The sequence below is a fragment of the Halichoerus grypus genome, chromosome 9 (genome assembly GCF_964656455.1).
Source record: "Halichoerus grypus chromosome 9, mHalGry1.hap1.1, whole genome shotgun sequence".
Classification (NCBI taxonomy): Eukaryota; Metazoa; Chordata; class Mammalia; order Carnivora; family Phocidae; genus Halichoerus; species Halichoerus grypus.
The window spans coordinates 67,303,884-67,321,025 of record NC_135720.1 but is presented as its reverse complement, the minus strand read 5'-3'; the positions used below and the strand labels follow the sequence as shown (position 1 = coordinate 67,321,025).

Here is a 17,142-nt window from a genome sequence, read left to right as displayed (position 1 = left end):
ACTAATTGTTTCTTGTTCACATGTGGCACACACTTTGATATAATGAGCAACATATTTATTCACAATAACAGGATACGTAGGCCACAGTCCGTTTGTTGTTGTTGTTGTTGTTAAAGGGAATGGATGTGGGGTATTTGAGGGTATGATTCTGGATTCCCACGGAGTTACATACAACATTTATATTAATGCCCAATGAGTTTGACATGATTAGTGTCATTACAATGAATTCCAGAGGGATTAATGAGGATTTGCTACTTGTCCGGAACTGTTGCTGTGTGGAGACTGTCATTATACAATACCAGGGTGGCCTCATTTTGTCAGAACTTTTGGATTAGAGATATTCCATAAAAAAACATCTGTAAACTGTTACAAGATTTACATTCTTCTCCCTGTTAGAGATGACATTGCTAACTCTACTGCACTACTGGGGCTCATTTAATCTAGCAGTCATTTCAGCAAGCACTTCATAAAAAACAATTATTGAATTAATTATGATGTTTCCAGTCCGGGGTTCATTTATGATATCCTCTCCACCTGTAAACTTCTCTCCCAGTTGCCTTATAGAGGTAAAACTGGATAATTTCACAGCCTATAAAATATGTGTTCTTTTTGTTAATATAAAATCTATAACAAGAACTCTACTGGTGGAGAACGTACAGTTCTAGTGTCATTTTGTCCTGCTCTAGGGAAATACAACCTTGTCAATTTACCAGGAGATAAGTTCATTCAAACTCTGTGCCTACCTTTCAGCTGTCCTTCCTTGAAAGGGCTCCTTCACATATCCTCCCACAAAAATTGAAAAATTCACTGAATGTTTTCTTCCTTGAGTTATTTTTAACTACATCAGAAAAGAAAAAAGAGTACTCTGAAGCTTGAACATATTTATAAAAAGGAAAAAAAGTGTTTAATCTTCCCCAAATCTCACACATTTTATTTTTTGACTGGAGGTTCTAAGTTATATTTTTGTTTGGTTCCTTTGTGTTGTTTCCCAAAACTTCACAAGGTTGAGGGGGGCACCTTCATTTCTAAAGTTTGTATTTAAGCAACTTTCTAAGATGTGCACCATATTGGGTGATGAAAAGAGCCGTGAAGATGGACCAGTCTGGTAAAGAGCAATTTGGAACTGAAATGTCTGAGACTGGAGCACAATGAGTTGGGGAGGCAAAAATAAGGGTCTTTCTTTGTTTTCTACACAATATGGAACCTTGAGCCACTAAAGCTCAGCATCAAGCTGCTCACTATTTTCATATCTGAGTTTTTCTCTTGTACCCACAGACCACAGAGCAATCACACATCAGTGTTGTAGCTATAGTTACAGATACCACTTACCCGACTTACCCGGCAACTTAAAGTATAGACTCAGCATCCATTCATTCTAAAGGAACGTGGTACTTTTTTTTTTAAATAGCATGGGTTGAGTCTAAATAAATTGTTCCAATGCAGAGACTGTTTCTGAAGCCAAACGATACATGCTTAGGGACGTCTGATGGGGGAAGGTGTGTGTAAACAAACCTGGAAGCTATGAGAATCACCCAAGAAGTTCCACTTGAATAGAATTGCCTTTGTATTTCACAAAAGTCAGTGGAGATCAATACTTCAAGTCCTCAGTTCACTTAACTTTTGAAAAACTAATGGCCCAGTGGACAGCAACCCTCAGAAAACGGGACCCCCTACAGCAAAGGAGTAGTGATCACATGCATCTTGGCCAACAGCAGTCATTGATTCTGGTTGGAATCCGCAGCCAGTATGCCTACGTTGCAGAGGGACAGACGGAGGCAACGAGGCGGTGATTCCTGGTGATGCTTGGCCAAAAATAATCACTGCAGGGAGGAGATGTGGGGGGCGATAATTTGTACCTTCATTGTGGTCATGGTTGTACCAATTTCTACATGTGCTAAAACACATAGACTTGTAAACCAAAAGCAATCAGTTTTACTATATGCGAATTTTGAAATAGTAATAGAAAGAGTTATAGTTAAGTGACAGTTTAGACTAGTTCTGTTACATGTCATAGAAGAATAAGAAGAGGGACTTGATTGATGGATTAGCACATTAATATAAAAGCTAAAAGAAAAAAAATCACGTAATAAGATATAGTAGAAACAACAATTATACTTTCAAAAAAGACATTAAAAATGCCTAAAAATTGAATGTGTGAAGTTATTTGTAAGGATGCCCCATCAGCTTCTCATGAAAGCTGACTCCCCACCTAGGCATTCAACCCTCTTTTAATATCCTCCCAACCAACTTTTCAGGCTGTGTCTCCCTCTACAGACCCTAATCCACAATTTATCCACAATCCAGAAATTTTAAAATTTTGAAACACTGAATGTTCCTCTATTACTCATTGGGTGGCAAAACCTGATCTGAATTGACATGGGGCTATTTATATCTTATGTATGTCACTTTGCATGTTTGATGTAGAAATACTACTTTGATTACTAGGTGATGCCCAGAGCCTACAGGGCATGTTTTAATATATAGTATGTGAACTACAGTCCTCTTTTATAATCTGAAAACAATCTGAATTCCAAAACATATCTGACCTCAAGGGTTTCTGATAAAGTATTATGGCCTCTGTTTGCAAAAGAAATAGTGGAAAGACTATTTCTGAACAAAACAGATGGTACTACCTACTACATCAGAATGTTTCATGTGTTTATGCTTTAGCGCCTTTGCTAATATTCCTACCTGCATTCTGGATGCGTACTTCTCTTAACTCAGCATGTGAAAGTCAGGTTTAAATGCCACTGCCTGCAAGCAGACCACCCTAGCTGAGCTTGCCAACTATTTCTTTTCTGATTGTAGCTATCGTTCATCTCCTTCTAGACTGTAATTTTCATGAGGGCACAGACTACTTTGATTAGACATTACAGCCTAGGATGTTTATTATTGCAGCAGGGTTTGAACAAAAGATGTGGATTTTTTTTTTTTTTTTTTTTTTTTAAAGATTTTATTTATTTATTTGAGAGAGAGAATGAGAGAGAGAGCATGAGAGGGGGGAGCGGGAGAGGGAGAAGCAGACTCCCTGCCGAGCAGGGAGCCCGATGCGGGACTCGATCCAGGGACTCCAGGATCATGACCTGAGCCGAAGGCAGTCGCTTAACCAACTGAGCCACCCAGGCGCCCAAAGATGTGGATTTATAACAAGGATTGGGATCAGAAAATCTTTGGAGGAATGATTAAGATCATGTCCACCTGGGCAAGGATAGAGGACAAAATTTCTGGTTCAAGTCTACAAATAAAATGTTGATAGAAGTTGACAACTTACCATGGAGCTTGGCAGGAATAGGTTGTCATAAACATAGCAGAGGCACCTATACTAAGAAGACTGACTACCATGCATTAACCACTGATTAAGTACCAGGGCTGTGAATACACTTTAGAGTCATTATTTTATTATTATTATTATTTTTTATTATTATTTATTTTTTTTTTAGAGAGGAAAAATGTGCGGGAGGGTGGGGGCAGAAGGAAAGGGAAAGAGAGAATCCCAAGCAGGCTCCACACCCAGCACAAGGCCCGACGTAGGGCTCAGTCTCACGACCCTGAGATCATAACCTGAGATGAAATCAAGAGTCAGAAGCTCAATCAACTGAGTCATGCAGCGCCTTAGAGTCATTTTTTTAATCCTCAAATTTTTGAGTAGTTGCTATTATCTCCATTTCCCAGGTGAGGAACTAAAGCTTAGCAAGGGTAAGCTCTTGACCAGTATCACTTAACTAATAAGAAGAAAGCTGCGATTTGAACCTGGTATCTCTAACACCCCAGTCCTTGTTTATAACCCACTCTGTGACACTGCCTCTTCAACTGGGGCAAACAGAGGTGGTGAGAAATGAGAATTAGGTGAGATAGATGCTCGAGTTGGGAACTTGGGACAGGATTTGGCATGATTTTCAATGCATGCCATTTTACCAGTAATGTACAGTGGCTAATTTTGATCTTACATTTAGGAGCACTCAGATTTTTCCTAATAAGCTCTGAAGCATCACCTCTTTCTACATCTTACAGTTCTGTTGTCTCTTAGGATCAGTTAGATACCCCTAACTGAGGCAGCAAATACACCTACGGCTACTGTATATGAAACCATAGAAGATAAGTGAGAAAAGAGATTAAACCACATATAGGAGATCAAGTGCAGACTGAATACTTCAAAGTCTTGGGATTTTCTATAGGTGTTCTTCAGAATATTACCTCTTTTGGAATTCTTTTTTTTTTAAATTTTATCATTTTTTAAAGATTTTATTTATTTATTTGACAGAGAGAGACACAGCGAGAGAGGGAACACAAGCAGGGGGAGTGGGAGAGGGAGAAGCAGGCTTCCCTCTGAGCAGGGAGCCCAATGCAGGGCTCAATCCCAGGACCCTGGGACCATGACCTGAGCCGAAGGCAGACACTTAACATCTGAGCCACCCAGGCACCCCTCTTTTGGAATTCTTGAACCTGACAGGAACCATATCATATTTATTCTTGTTCCCAGTATTAAATAATACAGTGTCTTGGATATAAAAGGAAATATGTAATTGTTTATGGAATGAATTCCTGCTAATAGAGATGGGGTATCTTGATAAGAACATAGTGTTGTTGACACCTATTTTATGATGTCAGGCAGTTTCCTTATGTTCTAAGTTTTGGAGATTTCAGAATAAAGTTTAGCTCTTTATAAATGTTCAAAGAACTAATATATTTTATATTTCTTCAGTTGGACAAAATGTTGGAAACCACATTAACTTCCTCCAGCATTATTTTATGGTTTCTGTAGCCTGAAGGATTTTTGATGCACTGAATCCAATGGGAGAACATCCCAATAGTGTCAACAGAAAGCTGCCACTCCATATTCTGCTCAGTTCAGCCTTTCATTCTGAATCCTATCTGTGCAATCAGCAAATTTCACTCCAGGAAAGGAGACCGTAGATGAATTAATGAGAACGGACTTAGCATAGGTCCCCCTCAACAATTTATAGCAAGTAAATTAAAATCACCTGTTGGTCCAGTGTATTAGCGTTGCTGGCTCTTTGCTCAAACCCTTCAGGATTAGTTTAAGCTCAGAGGGATAAATAGGCATAAATAAAAATGTATTTTTCCATCTCTCATTCCACAAAGTTGTAAAAATAGTTGAGAATTTTTTTTTTCCTATTGTATTTGGCTTTTACTGTTCTTGAGAAGCAGGGAAAAGTGAAACATAAAAGGGTGTGAAATGCCTACTATTTTTGCTCTATAATATGTAGACATATATAAAAATGGGCTGTTCCATTATTAATCAGTAAACATTGACAATGGAAATATTAAGTAAGAATATATTTTTTACTCAGTGTTTAGGAGCTTGACTTTGGATGTCATCAGACTTCTACCCCAGGAGCCAGCTAGAGAAAAGTCTTGGGTTCTCCTGATTGATATACCAACAACTGAGTGAAGATACTTTAGTGATCTCTGAGAATGGACTCGGGCAGATTTTCCCAGTCTGTCTTTGGAGCACTGGAGGTTACGTTAAGGACTCTCAGTGCTTCCTGCAGTGATAGAATTTATGGTCAGAGATATAGATTTCAGGAATGGAAGATTCTTGAGTTGTACCTGTTCCCAAGTAGAATCACCGAATCAGAAATACTTTGGAACTCTTGTTAAAAGGACAAATGTTGGCACTTCAATCCACACCTAAATTGTCAGAATCTCCATGGTTGAGGCCAGTGAATCTATTTTTCATAAGTTTTATAGATAATTCTGATGAGCAGCCAAGTTTAGGACTCAATTGCTAGTCCAGACCATGATCCATTTATTCTGCAAATAGTTATTAAGTTTCTATGGCTAATGGTCAACCAGAGTATGGTTAGGCAACCAGTTTGCATATATCCAAGGGATCATTTGCCTGAGTCTCCAATCTGCTCAAGGAACCTGGGTATTTAATATTTAAATAGAGTACATTCAAACCCACAGCTTGCCCATCTTGAGAAACCTAATATCCTTCACAGTGTCTTTGAGGATTATGGAGGGAAACATAGCTAGTTTGATTTGTGGTGTGCTGTGTGCTTGAGATATGCAAAATACACACCAGATTTGGTGATCTTTGGGAACAAAAATGAAAAGTATCTTATTAATAATATTTTATATTAATTATATATTGAAATGTGTATTTTAGATTTATTGGGTTAAGTAAATACATTTTACCTGTTTCTTTTTTGATGTGGCCGCTAGAAAACTTAAAATTACATGCATGCCTTGCATTATATGTCTGCTGGGTAGCACTGCTCTGTATTTTAGAGGACTGAAGCTACAGGAAATCAGATAGAGCATTTGATTTCTTTTAAGCACTATTTAGAATCTTCCTTCCTCCATCTCCAAAGTATGATTTTTTTTTCTTTTACCATTTTTTTTGAGCACCAACTATTTGCCAGGGTACTTTATAAATGTTATTTCTAATTGTCATAATAAGCTTCACACAGATTTTATACTGATTTTTCAGAGGAAAAAATTGCTGCTTACAAAGAGTAACTATATATCATAAGAGTTACTATTTATGGCCTAATTACTATATGCCAGGCATTATATGTATTATATATAAAAATATGTACTATGGCAATTTGGCACATGAGCAGAATGTGGTTTAAAGAGGTCAGGCTATTTGTCCAAGCCCTGTGCTAGGTTCCAACTGAGGCTGACTCCAGAGTCCTTGCTCATTTCACCACGTACACTAATAAGCAAGTCTATATTGTTTTCTGAGCATTATTATTTAATAAGCCGCAATACAAGGAGATAAATTGACTGGCTTTTATTTTCTCAAATATGTGGTTATCCTTGGTTTGGCAGTGTTTGAGATGGGACCACATTGCCCCTCTTTCACTACTTATCACATGGCATGTGCCATTTGAGACCCCAAACAACTGTTTTTGCCTTAGCATTCCCCTTGGCTGAAGTAAATGCAGATGAAAGGCTCATCCTGGCCTCACGCTCATCCCTCACCCCGGGGCAGCTGATGCAGGTGTTCAGCCATTCTGGAGCATGGTACCGCTATGTGCTGGCAATAGCAGCCACGGGGGAAAATGCAGCTACTCGTAAACTAGCAGGACTAACTGGCATCCTCTGGATGATGAGTAATCCAGGGCCAAGTACTTGGACGAGTTATCTAACCCTGGGGGCCTCTGGGTAATGGTGGTGGTATGTGCACCTGCGTTTGTGCTTGCAGAGGGTGAAGACATCAGGAAAGTGGCCTTCCCCCTGATCTGGATAGGCGAGTCAAGGAATCAGAAAATTGATCAGTAAAAAAAAAATGGCTCTTCATTGTGGACCCAAGTGGGTGCAGCAGGACCTATCATTCCATAATACTATACAGAATACAAGGAGAACGAGTAACAGCATATGTTACATGAATAGCTGCCATGAGCTAGCTTTCGTGCCAGATGCTTTCCAGGTATTACCTCTCATCCTCACTGGAACCTGGAATCCTAAGTGCTCCTATCTCTAGGTGAAGAAAGTAGGATTTTTAGGCTGAAGAAACCAGAGAGCCTCAGAATGGAGTTTCTAGTCTCTTTTGGCCTCGTGGAACTGTTGTTTTTATAGCGCAATTGATTTTACCAAAGAGGGAAACTTTGGAAAAGTAGCAATTTTAATGGATATTTATTGTTTTTACCTTTGCTTCTGGAAGCATAATGCCATTGTTATAATCATCTGAAAGTCAGAGAGCAAGCTACCTGAGTTGCTTTATGGATATGAAACAAACTTCAAAGAAAATCTAGTTTATTTTCCCCTCCGTATTAAATTGTGATATTTATATTTCACTTATCTTAAATGTATGACAAGTGAAAAAATTAAATCTCAGTCCCCCATTCCCACCCGCTTTAGTTTTTATGTGCAAGAATATACCCTACTAAAAGGATATTGACTTTCACTAAATTTTGAATTTTTTTTCCTAAATAGGAGGAAATTGGCAAGTCGAAGAAAAACTTGGGGCGGGGGGAGACACTGTTTAGAATAAAATGCATAGAAGGAGTTAAATAATAACATTCTTAAAATAGAATTGATAAGTAGCCACATGATAAACTGAAGGCAGACTGTTACGTTTTAAAATGGGAGGCTATTCCACAGATAGCATCAAACTAAGCAACTTTAAAAGATATGAAACTCACAAATGTTGAAATACTGCAGTAAAATTACATTTGGGAATTCAAAATAAATCCTTTGGCAGATATCTAAACCCCAAAAGTGGCAATTACAACATATGAGGAACAAATGTGGGCCTTACTATATTTTTAATACACCATAAATTAAATTATTTCTAATGTGAGTTGTTTAATACTATAAAATTTGCTTTTCCTCAGGGTTGGAAAATGTAGTTAGCATTGTACACATGTAAATATTATTTACTATAAAAGAGGAGACTTCACAGCCAAGCTGCCGAGGTTTCTAGAGGGGTTATGTTGTATCAGCAGAAATAAAATCTCCATTTATCTGCCCCTGCAGAGACCAGTGTAACATCAACAGAAGGGCTTAGGAGTTGGACCTGGTTTTGAGCCCTTCCCCTTATACTTTCCGCCTGTATCATCAGTGACACATTACTTAACCTCTCTGAACCTTAATTGAAATGAAAAATGGGTATAGTACAACAACCTTGTTGTCAGGAGGATTAAGTTAAATAATGTAAATGAAACTCCCGACAGCAGAAATGTGAAAATAAAAAACATTAGTTTTTCTTTGTTTTTGATCAATTTACCCAGGAAAGTAAATTAATATGGAAGTTAAATTTTCTAAAGTGATCTTCTTATATTTCTCATTATGAATAAATTCCTGGAATAATTTAAGATATACAGATTATTGGGATTATTCACTGTTTAAAGGACTTCTAGAATGTTTCCCCAAAAAGAAATATTTAGGGACATTTAATGTTCTTACCAAATGATTGTCAAATCAGTTATATAGTGGTCTGTATTCGTATAAAAATGCTTTGTATTTTTAACTCATGTTCTTTAATCAATCATGTATTTATAGATTGTTCCATAACTAAATTATAAGCTGCTCGAGGTCAGGGATTTCTCCTACTATTCTCTTATAGTAAGTGCTTGGTTTACAAGCAAACTCACTAATTGTTTCTACGGGGAAAATAAAAGTGAAAATATGTGTCTTGGACACATGTTTAAAACTCTATTTTCTAACGAAAATCTTTAAATATTTACTTCTCTTTAATAAATCTCCACTGCTCATGAAATTGAATGCCAACCTGATTGAAGACCATCTGGAATATGGATCCATAATGGCCTTTCAAACATTCTGTGTCACAGTTCCTAGGAACATGTTCTATTTGCTTGCAGAGAAGACTGCATACTGCTCAAATGCTGGGCTCCACTGCTCCAAGACATTGAATCTTTACTCCGACTCCTCCTCTTCAAGAAGTATCCTCTCCTATTGCTACCTGTTGAAACTCTACCTCCTTCTTCCAAGCACATCCCAAATTTGGATATTGTCTTCTCTATTTCTCTCTATTCTCTGAAACCTTTACTCACTTTTGCTTTATCTCTCCTACAGAACTTAGAGATCACAGGAACCTCTAACGACCTTAGAGATAACTATTGTCCAATTTGCACCCCTAGCTGTCTGCAAATACCTCTGTCATAATGCTTATCAGATGGCATTGAACCTCCTTGCTGGTTCTCCAGTGCATCCACTAATCGAGAGGTTCCTGGATGTCCTCCATTGTACACACATATCCTCACGAAGTGCCTGACAAACAGGAAACACTCAATAAATGACTGTGGAATGAGTGAGCGTATCATCTGATTGTTAAATAACTCTCAAAATCAATTTCTTGTGACTGTGCTTCATTTAAATAGAATTAAATGTAAAATGTCTCATACTAGATCTGCGTGCTTCCTAAAACAGCAAAAAATTCTTTTATTTTTATCTTTTTTGTTCCTCTTAAAAATGCAAAGACAATTTCGCTAATTACCCCATACGCCTACCTTCTTCCCTTAGCAATTTTTGCCCTTGTGTCTCTCAGTGGGTGCCCAAAAAAATGTATGGAGGTGAATGGGCTGGGTGAAACTTACGTTTTAGAAGAGCATCATCAGAAGCAGTACAACCAGTCAAAAATCACTGCTTTTACATGCCTAGAAAAGTAAAATAAAAAAAGAAAATTCTCTTTGGTTGGTTGGACTTTTCTAGTTTTGTTGTTGTTGTTATTTGTCTACAGAAAGTGTCAGTCTATATACTCAGTTTTCTAACAATGAAGAGATTATATTTTGTCATAAGAAAATTGCAAGGCTTTTTGTTTTGCTTTAAGAGGCATTTAGCAAGTAGGAATCTGGAAGACTTGATAGTTGACTGAATATTAGAAGACAATACAGTACACAGAAGAATCTAGAGTGAATCTCAGAAATCATTAATTAACAGACAGATTTCTATTTAATTATGTTTTCAGTTTTAGGTTAGATATGATATTCAAATTTAGAGTATTTTTTCTGTTTGTTTAAGGATGATTTCATTTTGAATTTCTGTGCATATCTTATTAACGTGAATTATATTCTTTGGTGATAAACAGGTATATTTCTGTGTTAAAATATTTTTACAAATAAAATCATTTTAATATGAGTGAGAACACTCTTTAATTCTAGGAAAGAAAACTTATGAAGTATTTTGTAATATTAATAGTGAACACTTTTACTTATCTGTAAAGCAAATTTAGGTTTTTGTTGATTGTAATTTAGTCCAGAAGGAAGCTCTAAGTGTGGGAGAATTAGATTCTATTTGAAATTATTTTATTTTGCTGATATAATTCATTAAGAAAAAAGAGAGAACGTTTCTTACATAATCAACACAATTTCTAGAAGCTGAATTTTCAATATTGTGTTAATTTTTGATCTGTTAATTCTGTCTTCTGGTAAGTTCTCTGCCTACTACTACCCACTATTGCAATTTCTTGGTCCCTCTTACCAAGATCCACTCTTTTCAGAACTGTGGTCTAAAATGAAAAGGTACAAATTGTGAATTTCATCATAGAGCTTCCATCAATGTTTTTTTAAGAATATAGCTATTGTCATTGTGTCACACAATTGACACGAAAACTAGAAATTAAGGAAAAAAGACATAGTCCTTGCTTCTTGAGGGAATAAATAAAAGGAGGCATGGTATGTCATGTGGTAAAAATAAGTGCTGCAGTGAAATTGAAAGCAGAATAAAAGGTATGGGGCTTGCTGGTGTGGTTGAGGATTGGTATTTGTATAGGGAAGTCAAAAAAGCCTCACTGACAAGGTGACATTTGAGCAGAAACCTGAAAGAAATTCAGGAGCAAGCCATGTAGGCATCTGGAGAGAAGAGTCACACACTGAGGGATTAACAAGAGCAAACGCCTTGATGCAGGTGCAGATTTGGAGTGTTCTTGGTCACAGCTTTGGAATCAGGGCGTACAGCTGGGATGGACTGAGTGGAAGAGTGGGAGAGGAGGTTAGAAAAGGTGAGCCATATGTCCAGAACATGCAGGGTCTGGTTGGCTTACGTAATGACTGATGTTTTGTCATGGTCCCTGAGTATGAGCAGAGAAGTGCCACCATCTGACAGTTTAAATGAGTTGCTCTGCCTGTTTCTTTCAGAATGGATTGCTGGGGAGCAAGGATGGAAATAGGGAAAGCAATTAAGAAGCTATTTCAATAATCCTGCTAAGTGAGAGATGATGATGGCTCAGATCAAGGTGGTGGAAGTAGCACTGGTAAGAAATACTCTGCATACATTTTGAAAGTAGGATCAATAAGATTTGATAAACAAAAGATGAGGAATGTCACACTCCTCCTTGGCCTGAGACATTGGAAGAAGGGGCGTGCCATTTACTGAGAAGATTAGGGAAGAGGAAACACTTGTTTGGGGGGGTGATAAGAATCAAGTGTTCATTTTTGGATATGTTTAGCTTGAGATTCCAATTAGATTTCCAGCTAGAAATGTCAAGTAAGCAATTAAATATATGGATTTGGAGTCTAGAGGAGAGGTCTGAGCTGAACATACACAGTTGAGATACCAGCATATAGATGGACTTAAAGTCATGAAGCTAGAACAGATTATTGAGTGACCAGTTGATCAAGGAGAGATAAAAGAATGAAAATTTCAACATGGCTTTCCGATATTTAGAGGGCAGACAAGGAGGAGCAGCTAGGGAGGATAACATTCTGGCAGCCAAGTGAAGAAAGTGTTTCAAAAAGGCAATGGTAATCAAGTGTGTCAAGTGCTGTTGAGTAAGATAAGAATGGAATATTGATTATTGGTTATAGCAGTGGTAATTCATTTTTGACCTTGACAAGAGCTACTTTTGTTAGAGATGGAGAATATAAGCAACTCTTTTGAGCAAACTCCTATAAAGTGAAGCAGAAAAACGAGACAGGAAATGGATATTTTTAGTGGGAGAGATTATTATATGTTTGATTGATGATGAGAATGATCCCATAGAGAGAGGAACATTGATGAATCTGGAATGAAAAGAGAATTGTTGGAGTAATGTACTTTGAGTAGGCAAGAAGGTTGTACCATGAAGGAGGAACCAGAGCGTTTGTTTGCCTTTGACAGGGCTGTGAGGAGACCACCCACAATAACAAGAGAGAAGACTGAGTGTGTGGGTACAAAGGCTGGTTGGTTGGCAGATATGACAGGGGGAGGTTATGAGATTGGAAACAAGGTTATCTGGACAAAGTAAGACCTGAGAGGGAAGTGTTGGAGTTTGAGGAGGGAAGTGAACTTTTGTCATCTAGGAAGAAGTGAGGTGGAATGGACTAGGGAAATGATTTAGGATTTCTAGGCAGCGTTGAGGACCTGCTAATTTGCATCAGTAATAGCTATCTATTTACCAAAATCCATGTTCTCTTCTTCCAGGTCACACAAACAACATTTCCCAAACTCCTTTAAAATTCAGTGTGGCCTGATGGCTGGAATGTAAGTGGAAGTGATGTGTTCCACTTGCAGGCCCAGCTTCAAAAGGCCTCCCATGAGCACTCTGTTCCATCTTCCCCTAGCTAGTAGAATGGAGATAAACCCCAGAATGACCTTAGAAGGCCACAGATCGAAGAGAGCAAAACTTCTGTCAGCCTGGAACCCTAAATGGAGGGTGGGCTTGCACCACTGACCTGTTCCCTTAACCAATATTGTTACATGAGCAAAAAATCAACTTCTGCTGTGCTTGTGACCTAAGACATTTTGGGGGGAGCAGACAACAGAGGGTAAGGAGGTTCATGTCCTAGAGCAGCTAGATAGGGAAGAGCTAACTAATTGATGTGTTTCCATGTTTTATTTGCTGATTTTTTCATTCTTTTCTTTAGATTCCTTACAAATTAATTTCTAAAACTATCTCAAAAATTTTTTGAAAGAATAAATAATTGAAAATGTTGTAAAAGTGTTTATAAATAAAAACACCTAATACAAAGAACATATTACATTATATTTTATTATTTCATATATTATATGTATTTATATTTTACATATTTATTTGTCTATTTATATTTATGTATTAGTTTCTTAGGGTTGCCATAATAATGTGCTACAAACTGGATGGTTTAAATAGCAGTTTTATTATCTTATCATTTCGGAGGCTAGAAGTCTGAGATTATGGTGTTGTTAGGGTTGGTGCCCTCTGAGAGCCATGGAGAGAATCTCTTCCATTTCTCTCTGCTTGCAGGGATTTCCTGGCAATCTTTGGCATTCTTTGGCTTACAGACACATCACTCCAATCTCTGCTTTCATCTTCACCTGGTGTTCTCCTTGTGTGCATGTCTCTATGTTCAAATTTTTCCATTTTATGAGGACACCAATCATACTGGATTAGGACCTATGCTAATGATTTCATCCTAACTTGATTACCTCTGTAAAGACCCCATCTTCAGAAAAGCTTGCATTCGAATGCACCAAGAGTTAGTATTCCAATGTATGTTTTTTGGGGAGACACAATTCAACCCCTAACAGTATTATACTAGGAGAGGCAATAGCAGAAGGGAGGGAGCATGGGCTCTTGAATCTCATGGAGAGATCGCCGAATCCTAACCACTAGACCACCAGGGAAGCTTGAATCTCATGGAATTAGGTTGGAATCCCAGCCCTACCACTTATTCCCTTTGTTACTGAATCCCAGGTATTTCAACTCTCTGAACCACAGTTTCTTCTTTTGTAAAATCAGGGTAGGGACAACAACTTTATTAGGTCTTTATAAGGGTTAAATAAAATATTAGGCACTTATTAAGCACTTGGTAGCTATTACTCAGATAATTATTACTCAAATAATTATGATACATCTCACAACAAATAATTGTTATGATCCAAGTGTACAATACTCTACTGTTGCTATGGAAATACTATAGAGTTAAGGAATGATCTTAGTATCTCCTCAAAAGGAAAAAAAATCCAGGTAACCTAAGCTGTCTTAATTTAATTACCATTAATGTCATTGTTTCAATGTAATCTTGACTATGGGACACACAATCTCAATGCATCCTTTATTAATTGACACCTGTACTTGAATGCTTGTCCTTAGCTGAGTTTTATTTGATACGAAATGATAGCTATATTGTGGGATTAGCTCCTTACTCCAAAGTCATGTTCTTTCATGATTTGGGTGTTGAAATGACTCAGTTGTTTGCAGTTGAAAAGCTAATGAACTGCTCACAGGACTGAAAAGCTCCCCAAAACTTTAGATTGCTGAAAGTGCCTATGCATCTGAGGGGCACACAACCAGCTCCTCTTCAGGTGTCACATTGTCCTTGAAATGGAGTGCAACTAGATTTCACAGTATAAACGCATGATTCTGTGATACTCAACCATTCTCTGTTCATTCTTTTCCCAGAGCAGTAGCTCAGAAAAAGCATGTTCATTCTCCTCTTCCCCCCCACTTTTTTTTTTTTTTTTTTTTTTTATAACTTGTAAGGTTTATTAGTTTTCCCACCAGGATGAACTGAGCAGGAGACAGCTGCTGGGCTAATGGCAGGAACAGCTGGTTGTGTTATTTCTTCAGTTACTGCAGATACCTGTGTCTGTTCACCTACAACCCAATAAGTTTGATCCTTAGCCACAAATGCTAAATCAGAAACGGAACCAACGGAAAAGCAAAAGAAACTAAAGGAAAAATGAAGTCTCTCAACTTGGAAATGGATGTGGGTAAGAGGAAATGGCGAAGTTTAGAAAGCAATTGTGATATCAAATGAATCAGGATATGATTATCAAGAGAAGCAAATAGAGAAGTGCCAGACAGTTAGAAGCAAATGGGTGTGTTGTCAGACATCTTACACTGCCTTTTGTCCAAGTGGCTTCACGCATTGGGATACGATAGCCCCTGGCAGCGTTTCTCCCCCTTACATTTTTCACCGGTCACTAGACAATTTGTTTCAGAGCTAGCTTTTGGAATTAACTTAAAATGGATTCTGGGTCTTCCAGTAAGGGACAAAAGAGGGAAAAAAAAAAACAAAACCCAGCTGACATGAAAGTCATCACAAATCATTCATGGCCATAACTGTACTGCCTATGTCCCATTTTCTATTTACCAAGCTGCGTGCTAAGTATATCCATGTCCATTCTACACATTTTCTTTATAAGGACCATAAAACACTTGTTGAGCTATTAGCACCTGCTACAAGTAGGGTTTCATTAAGGAAAATAGATACAGTACCTGGAGACGTCAGTCATAAAACTCCATTCAGAGTACAAACAGTGCTTAAAAACAGCTGAAGGACAGCAAAAAGAGAAGATGGGGTATGGCCATTAGGCTGGAGTTGGAGGGGGAGAAGCAGAAAGGAACTGAAGCAGAAAATTAAATGGTCTGATACTGACTTTGAATAATAGCTCTTGGGTGACCCTGAATCTTACAACTGGAAGTGTGCACATATTAAAATTCTCCAGTTGTGATCAGTTTTCAGTGTGCAAGATATTTCCCCCTCTAAATGTGCTGTTAGGTGAATGGGAAGAAGCCAGTCATTTAAAAAAATTTTGGAGGCTCTGCATCCATTTTACATCCTTATGAAATCTGGTGATTTCCTCTCCTTTCATTAACTCCTTCAGAAACATTGGCCCTCATGTGGGTCCTTCACTCATCAGAATCTAATTATTGCCATCCATTTCGGGTCTGCTGCCCAGCCCTAGCGCTCAGAGATCACCACAGGGGAAATCAGGCCTGTGGAGGTATTTGTTAGCCCTGCCAGATACATCTCCACAGAGAGGTTATTTCCCCCCAACCACCCCCATTTTTATTAACTCTTCTTTTGTTTCAAAACTGCCCACCCTTTTCCATCTTCAATTATTTTCACCAATCATTTCCCAGAAAGCAAACCCCATCTTAATTGTTGAACCTTAGTATTTGGGCTTTGATGCCTTGTAATTACTTAATTCCACTAATGGTAGTATTAAGATAAAAGACCACAGTGTCTCTGACTTTTCTAATATTTTTGATGTAGGCATTGCTCAGTTATTATTTTTCTATTTAGAGGAAGAAATATTTTTTTCCTGAAACAATGTCCCTTTAAGATAATTTTTAGAAAATAATTCAAGATATTCCTGAGGAGAGGAAATATACCTTTATAGAGAAGTACAGGGAGAAACACCCTGAGGTGGATTTTTGCTTTTATGTTTTTTGGGGCAATACAGTCTGGCATTGTACTATTAACATCTAGTCCAAGTTATTTATTTTTATTTATTTCTTAGTCCAAATTATTTCTGATGAACTAGAGATGCTATGTGCAAAACAACCAGCTTAAAAATTGATTTATTTTAGGAATTTTCAAATATTTATCTCTTCTTATTTGATTATGCAGATTGCAAAGAAAGTGATATTTTATTTATATTGAGATTATGATATAAATAAGAAAAGGCTAAGCAAATGATTGAATTATAATATCCAAAAGAAAAATCTGAACTTTTTAACTCCTAAGAAGCCCAATGTCTTTCTACTTCTCCTGTCTTCTTTTCTACGTTAGGTCTAGAACCACCAACTGTACGCCACTCTCTCACATGAACTTCTAGGTCATGGAAATAGTGAATAAGTCTCATAGCCCCTTTACAATGCCTGGTTCTTTTGTCCCTGAGTGGTTTTAATTAATACCCACTGTATTGGTGTTCTATTGCTGCTGTAACAAATTACCACAAACCTTTAAAGGCTTAAAACAACACAAATTTATTACCTTACAGATCTGGAGGTTTAAAGTCCAG

General features: G+C 37.6%; 1 long non-coding RNA gene across 2 annotated transcripts; it reads right to left on the bottom strand.

Annotated features, from left to right (window-relative positions):
• Positions 1–762: 762 nt before the first annotated feature.
• Positions 763–10,083, bottom strand: LOC118549563 (uncharacterized). Of its 2 annotated transcripts, none has more exons than XR_013440927.1 (3): positions 10,032–10,083; positions 9,590–9,705; positions 763–838 (listed from the first exon to the last, which is right to left on the bottom strand). It is a non-coding gene; the product is annotated as an uncharacterized LOC118549563 (long non-coding RNA). The 2 variants fall into 2 exon arrangements; XR_004924142.2 differs by lacking the exon at positions 763–838 and adding an exon at positions 1,782–1,820.
• Positions 10,084–17,142: the final 7,059 nt, after the last annotated feature.